We start from the raw sequence: 8,383 nt of genomic DNA on the forward strand, positions 1-8,383 counted from the left end.
CACCAACCCGGAAGATCACCTAATGGCATACACCAACCTCATGTACCTACAGGGGTTGGATGACGCTGCCTGGTGCAGATGCTTCCCGGCTACCTTGAAGGGCATAGCCCAGCGATGGTTCGGCAACTTGCCGGCTGGGTGCATCAACAACTTCAAGACGCTTGCATATCTGTTTGCGTCCAACTTTTCCATGAATATCCCTGCTAAAAAGACTAGTCTTGACCTAGGGGCAATCCAGCAGGGTGACAAGGAGGGGCTTCGGTCCTATGTCAGACAGTTCAACCTAATGAGAATTCAGATTCAGGGGTTGTCTGATGAAGTTGCATATACAGACTTCTTCAAGGGTCTGAAAGATGGGTCAACTTTCAAATTTGACCTTGTCCGGAAGAGGGTAGCTACCCTCCAGGAGGCGCTGATGGAGGCGAAGGCCTATATACAGGCAACTGAACTCTACGCCATCAAGCACCCGTCGGAACCCAAGCGGTCTGACAGGAGAGACAACCGGCTTACCCAGCCGGCCAAAAAAGAAGATAAGAAAAGAAAAGAAGTCTGGGCAGCAGACCGCCCAGGTCAGCCGTCCCAGAAGAAGCAGAGGAAGTTTGAACCGTACGTCCCCAAGTACGAGTTCAAAAAAGACTGCTCCTCCATCCTCATGGAGATAAAGAACCGGTTGACAATCGAAAAACCGGCTGCAATGAAAAGTTCTGTCAAGAACAGAGACAAAAGCAAGTATTGCTAGTTCCATGAGGACGTTGGCCATGACACCAATGGTTGTTGTAGCCTCTGGCGGCTGTTGGACCGTCTGGCTGATGAGGGGGCTCTAGAGTCCTATCTGGTGAAGTCCAAGGGCAACCCCAAACCAAGTGGGGGACAACCATCCAAGAAACCGGCTGCTAGCTCTGAAACGGACGAAGAGCATATCTTCACTATAGCAGGCGGCTTCGCAAGAGGAGTTCCTACCATCCGGGGTGCCAAGGGTAACATCCGAAATTATCCAACCCAGAAGATGAGGGCCAGGCGTCGAAAGACACCTTTCTTGATGTCTTCATCTCTGAGAAGGATAGGGGCATGGTCAGGCGGCCTCATGATGACCCCATTGTCATCGAATGCAAAGTTGCCAACCAACGAGTTGGCCGGATCTTAATCTATACCGGAAGCTCGTCTGTCCTGATCAGCTACCAGTGCTTGACAAAGCTCAAGTACAAGCCTAGCAGTATGCACAAGGCTCTCCACCCCCTAGTCGGCTTTGGGGGAGGAGTGGTGCATCCGGTGGGAAGGATTGACCTACCCATCAAGCTAGGGGACAAGGAGGAAGGGCGGCACATGGTCGTCAAGTTTTTGGTGGTCGAGGAATTGACCGCCTACAACCTTATTCTGGGCCGTCCCACCCTCAACGAGTCCAAGGCAGTCATCATCCCATCTCTTATGCTGATAAAGTTTGAGAGGGATGACGAGTCAGTGGGTGCCCTGCGTGGGGATCAAAAGACGGCAAGGGAGTGCTACCTCTCAGACGTCAGGCCGACTGCTACTGCAGCCGGTCATAAAGAGGAACCCACTTACCTCGAGGAAGAGGAAGTTGCGCCTGCTCCCAAGGCAGCCGACAAAAAGCGAAAGGCGGACCAATTAGCCACCGCTAGAAAAACGAAATAGCAATCACTCGCCGGGGAAAGGCCGGATGACTCCCGACCACAGCCGGCTGGTGAGAGAATTGATGTCGTCCTGGACGACAGCCGTCTTTACAGAACAGTCATGGTTGGGATGGTTGCTTTTGAAAAGTTGGGGGCAGACTTACTCTAACTTCTGAGAGAGTTCAAAGACATATTTGCCTTTGAGGTGGAGGAGATGCTAGGTGTCAGCCCGGATCTAGCCATCCACAAGCTAGCCGTCGATCCCAAAATAAAGCCGGTTAGGAAAAAGAAGAGGGATCATGGCGAGGAGAGGTCTCAGGCGGCAGCCGCCGAGGTCAAAAAGCTCTTGGATGCTGGGTTCATTCGGCAATGCTACTACTCGGATTGGGTAGCAAATGTTGTTCTTGCCAAGAAGCCAAATGGTGCCTGGTGGATGTGTGTAGATTACACAGATCTGAACAAGGCATGTCCGAAGGATAGCTACCCACTTCCTAAGATTGACAGTCTGGTTGACTCTACAGCCGGTCATGCCTTGATGAGCTTCATGGACGCCTATTCAGGCTTCCATCAGATTCCCCTATGGAAGAAGGATCAAGAGAAGACGGCCTTCGTCACTGATCAGGGGCTTTATTGCTACACGGTGATGCCGTTTGGGCTGAAGAATACGCCTGCCACCTTCCAACAAATGATTAACACGGTTTTCATCAATCAAATTGGACGCAATGTAGAGGCGTATATTGATGACATGATAGTCAAATCCAAGCTACAGGCGGATCACCTAGCCGACCTCCGAGAAACCTTCACCACCCTCAGGCGGCATAAGGTCATGCTTAATCCCAAGAAGTGTGTCTTTGGTGTTGAGTCTGGGAAGTTTCTCGGATTTTCGATTGATCAAAGAGGCATAGAGGCTAATTCGGAAAAGGTCCAGGCGGTGATTGACATGAAATCACCCCGAACCGTCAAGGAGGCCCAGAAATTAACCGGTTGCCTGGCGGCCCTAGGAAGATTCCTCATCCAGTCAGGTGACAAGTGCCTTTACTTCTTCCAAGCAGTCAGGAAGAGGTCTAGATTTGAATGGGGAGAAGAAGCTGAGGCGGCATTTTAGAGGTTAAAGCAACACTTGCATTCTTTGCCAAGGCTAGTGAGCCACCTGCCTAATGAGGTTCTCTACATGTACCTAGCCGTCTCAGATCACTCCCTTAGTGCTGTTCTCCTTGCTGAGAGAGACGGCAAACAGCTCCCAGTGTATTTCATCAGTCATATACTCAGAAATGCTGAGCTCCGGTATCCTATGATTGAAAAATTTGGGCTGGCTCTTTACAAAGCAGTCAAGCGGCTAAAGCTCTACTTCTTGGCTCATCCGGTGACTGTCTATACTGATCAGCCGCTCAAGCGTCCAATAACTACCATAGAGTCATCCGGTAGAATGATCAAGTGGGCTGTTGAAATGCAAAGCCTGGAGATAACTTTTGAACTTAGGCGGGCAGTGGAAGGTCAGGCGTTTGCCGACTTCATTGTTGAGATGACTAGGCCGGAACAGCCGGAAAATTCCGATCAGGTTTGGAAGTTATTCGTAGATGGTAGTTCTACCTTGAACAGCTGTGGTGCAGGCGTAATTTGCAAGTCTCCGGAAGGGGATAAGTATGAATATGCACTACGGTTCAAGTTTTAGGCTTCAAACAATGAAGCTGAGTATGAAGCCTTGCTAGCCGGTATACGCATGTGTAAGGCGGAAGGGGCAAGAAAAGTTGACGCCTGTTCTGATTCTATATTGATTGTAAGCCAATTCAATGGTGACTATGAGGCCACCCATCCGGCAATGATCAAATACCTTCAGGCAGTCAAAGATGAGGCGGGGACACTTGACGAATTCCATCTAAGTCAGGTGTCCCGGTCAGAAAATAATCAGGCGGATGCTCTGTCCAAATTGGCCTCATCCGCCACTTGTGATACGCCTAGGTCAGTCTTCTGGGAGGTCATGGAAAAATAAGTAATGAACATGATCCCATTGGAATTCTTGACCGAAGCTCTACCTGGATGGACCCCATCAGGGATTATTTAGTAGACGGCACTTTTCCGGATGCATCTTCAGAAGCGCCTGCACTTAAAAAATGAGCTTTGAGCTTTGAAATGTACAAAGGAGAACTCTTCATAAAGTGTTACCTCCAGCCGTTGCTGAAGTATGTTACCCCAGAAAGGGGAAAAGAGGTGCTAGAGGATCTGCATGCGGGCTTTTGTGTTTCACATATAGGCGGCAGGTCTCTAGCAAAGAGGGCCAGACGGCAAGGTTACTTTTGGCCCACCCTTGAGGCAAACGCCATGGAATTGGTGAAGAAGTGCGACAAGTGCCAGAGATTTGGTCGGCTCATACACCGTCCGGCAACAGATCTTACGGCTATCTACAGCCCGGTTCCATTTGCAAAATGGGGCATGGACATTTTGGGTCCTTATACACCTGCCTCAGGCGGCAGAAGATACATTCTGGTGGCTGTAGATTACTTCACCAAGTGGGTTAAGGCCAAGGCGGTCAAAGGCATCAAGACAAAGGATGTCATCTCTTTCATTTGGAGGAACATCATCACCCGATTTGGGGTTCCTATGTCTATGGTGTTTGACAATGGTCCTCAATTTGAAACGCCTACCCTCAAGAATTGGTTGGGAGATCAGAGGATCTCACATTGTTTTGCATCTGTTGGCCGGCCCTAAGCAAACGGCCAAGTTGAAGCCTTAATAAGCTCATCTCAAAGGGCATAAAAAAGAAGATTGAAAGAGCCGCTGGACTTTGGGCGGATGAGTTACCTCACGTCCTTTGGGCCATCAGAACAACTGAAAAGGGGGCAACCGGTGAAACCCCGTTTCTCATGACATACGGCACTGAAGCCGTCTTGCCAATTGAATTTTATGAGCCAACACTCCGAGTCATGCTCTATGACGAAGAGGCTAATTGGGAGGCCATGCGTGTTGCATTGGATTCTCTCCCAGAACACAGGGGCAACGCCGCCTTACGTCATGAGATATACCGTTTGAGAATGACGAGGGCTTACAACAAAAGAGTACACAAGCGGCCCCTCAAAGTTGGGGACTTTGTGCTACGAAAAATGGAGGCAACCGGTAGGGCAAATGAACAAGGAAAACTAACCCCCAATTGGGAAGGCCCCTACCGGATTTTTGAAGAAGTTAGAGGCGGCACCTACCGCCTGGAAACACCAAACAGCAGGCAGTTAGCCAGAACCTGGAATGTAGATAACTTGAAAAATTACTAGTTCTAGGAAGATTGTAAATACTTTTAGTAAAGAGTAAATGAATGAAAGGAATACTTTATCTCAATTTTTTGTATCAAGTCCCATGTGCAATGCATAACCGGACATCTAAGTCCCTTGTGCAATGCACAACCGGGCACCTAAGAAGTCCCGACCGTGCAATGCGCAGCCGGGCACCCATTTGCCCAAAATGAGAAGCTAAGTACCTAATTTAGCTATTTAAAGGCCCCAAAGTCAACATATTTTAAAATCGCCGGCTTTAACTATTAGCAGGCATCCGGCGACGCCCATGTGGGTGAAATCGTCGAAGAGAACATCTCCCTTCCGGGTGGTACATTGTTCTATGCGTCATGATCTCTAATGGCCTTAACCGGTTAGGTTAAGGATAACCCATGGCCGTTCTAGTGACCTATCGCAAACAAGATACACCCGGCTATTGCCCCAAGGCAATACAGAAGGTGAATTAAATCTTGTTAAGCAGCTGGCTTTGCCCAAAAGCATTACAGCCGGCCCCCGCTTCTATCCCAAAGTTGTCTTAAAATTAAAAACCGGTTATTGCCCCAAGGTAATACAGTCGGCCGTTGACAAAAAGCGATGCAACTATATATCTGTACCTGGTTATTGCTCCGATGCAGTATAGACAGTATTATCGACATCGATCAGCAGTACAGACAACCTGCTTTTGCCCAAAAGCACCCCAGCCGGCACAATCCCCTATGCGAAAGGTCAAGCCCTGTTGACCCCAGCATCCGCCTGACTATTGCCCAAAGGAAGTTCAGGCGGCAATCTATACGTCAGTACGCAACCTGTCTTTGCAAGAAAGCACTACAGCCGGCAACGACGTTGGGAAACAGGCCAGAACCTTGCCTCGTACCTAACGAAGGGTCGAATAGCATGCGCGGATGATTATGGACGGCTGCCTGCTTAGAGTTGAGCTAAGCAACCAACTGTCCAGGGGCAGGCATAGCCAATGCATCCGACATATCACAAGAAGTTCATTCAAAATAGAACGCAAAAATTCAAAATTCAGGTTGCAAAAATTGAAAAGAATTTAAGTGAAAGCAAACCGACCCAGTCGACATATATATATATATATAAATAAGAATTTGTTCAAGTGTTAGCCGGACCCTTGTCCGGTGAAAAAAGATACATCAGATACACGGCAAGCAAGCCGAAAAAGTTGAATGACATAAAAGCTTAAAGCTGAGTCGGATCCTTGGAGGCGGTCTCCGAGGCGGGAAGGGGGGGCGATCTCTCCTTGATCTTCAACTTGGGTCTCATCCCCTCCGCCTGAGCCCATCTCCGCCTGCATGGCCTCGATCTCTTTCTTGACCCACTCCTCATAAGGCTCTAGAGCCGGCTTGTTTGACTCTTGGGCATCAATGGCAAGATCAGCGTTCTTATAGGCAAGTTCCCAAACGATATAATCCGTGTTCGGATGAATCAGAGACCAAGCCATTTGCATTCTGTTAGCGCAGTCTTGCTCATTCTCTTCAATGAGCCGGCTCTTTTCAGCTTCCAACGTAATTTTGAAGTTCTGACTGGCAGCGGCCGCCTCCTTCTTCAAGCGGACGTTGTCAGCCAGGAGCGTTGAATTCTCCTTCTTGGCCAGGTCCAGAAGCTTAGTAGAATCAGACGCCTTCTGCAACTCCGCTTCAGCATTCTCCTTTGCCGCCTGGAGGTTGAAAATCTTGGTGTGGGCTTCATTGAGAGACTTTTGAAGAGCCTTGATGGAGTCCACCTGTTACATGATTATGCCTTTAGTTTTTAATTCACGCATAATCATGTTGGGCAACGTTATGTGCCTCAGACGCATCCCGTTTAGCTCGTCTTACCTCCTCACACTTGCGAGCATGGGCTTTCTTGAGCCCCTCCACGCGTAGCATTGACTGCAAAGGCCCAAGCGGTGTTAGAAGGGGTCAGACGGCATAATAACTTAAACAAGTTGGAAGAGCATATACCTCAGCCAGTCCGGCCATAACCTGGTCGGCATTGAAGGTGTTGATCCTTGGGATCGCCTTCTTCTCTTCTCTGGGAATGGCCTTCAGCATGGCCCGAGCATACTATTTTACATCCGGCCAGCGAGAGGAGAGATCTGCACCAGAAAGAAATGGTGAGAAAGCAACATACTTCCCTCCTACGGACTGTCGGCTGCCAGAAGAGTCTTCTGGCAGGAGCTGGGAGTGCGACTTGACCCGCATGGGCGTTCCAAGCAAAGAAGGGTTGAAAGGATTATTTGTACCTTGGGATGTTGGATGAGGGTCATAACTGCCCTCAGCCGGTACTGAAGCGTCGGATGCCCTAGGCGGCGCCGTCCCCTTGGATGCCCCTGGGACATCCGGCTGCTTGGGGACCAGGTCAAATCCCAGACCTGTTGTCTTGACAGATTTACCCCCAACCGTCAGCCGGCTGGGAACTGTCTGGGAGGAGGTCTTCCTCGCCTTATTTTGGATAGCCTGCTCTTCCCCCGGCCTGGGTCTGATAAGCTTTGTCAAGGAGCGGGGCACCTTTCTTCCATCCTGAAATAGCAAACGCATAAAAAGGTCAGCCAGCACGAAGTCAAATGGAAGTTAAAAAAAAAAAAAGAAAAAAAAGAAAGGAAAAGCAGTATACCTTATTTTTTGCCGCCTGGGCGGCAAGTTTCTTCTCCGCATTCTCTTTGCGGATTACTTTGGCAGACTTAGCCGATGTCTTCTCTGCTGACAACATGGCTAAGGCACGCACTGCAAAAAGGAATCCATCCGGTTAGAAAAGAATTGAAAGCACATCATGTACAAACGGCAAAATAGGGTCAAGCGCTAATGCAACCTACGTTTTTCAAACTGAGTGCTAAGTTTACAGGTGGACAAAAACGCCTCATCACGAAGGAATTCGTGCTTTCGTACCCAGTTCCTGAGCACACTGATTAATTCCCCATTGGAGAGGGTGGTGGTGGTATGTTCAAAAAAATTTGGATCTATTATTCTCTCGTAATCCTCATCTGGGATTCGAGGCTTTTTGCACTTGTGCCCCAGAAGGTCTGGTTTCCGGTTGTATGTCCTATACTCCCGGTTTTCCTCCTTGGTGGGAGCAGAAACCAGATAAAACCTATTCTTCCATTCCGACCACTTGGACGGTTTATCTAGAGCCATCAAGTATTGAGGGTAGATGGTCAGGGTATACCAGGCTCTCCACCCGCCTGGGCTCCTACTCAGATAGTGCATATTGGAAAAGGCCTCCCAGCCGGGGTTGATGTTTTGCATCTTGCAGGCGGAGATATAACCTAAGTTGTTAACCCACGAATTGGGGGTTAACTGCCAAATACCCAGACCATACCCTCGAAGAATGGCCTTTATGGTGTCGTGCAAAGGGAAGCGGAGACCGGCTAGAAACGCCGCCTCGTAACAGCCGAAATACCCGTTTGAATTTGGTTGATCATCTTCCCAGACTATAGTGCCCATCTCAAGCGGCACGATTATTCTCCAATCCTCTCCAAGAGGACGAATTTTTACAAAG

The sequence above is a fragment of the Chenopodium quinoa genome, unplaced genomic scaffold (genome assembly GCF_001683475.1).
Source record: "Chenopodium quinoa cultivar QQ74 unplaced genomic scaffold, ASM168347v1, whole genome shotgun sequence".
Classification (NCBI taxonomy): Eukaryota; Viridiplantae; Streptophyta; class Magnoliopsida; order Caryophyllales; family Amaranthaceae; genus Chenopodium; species Chenopodium quinoa.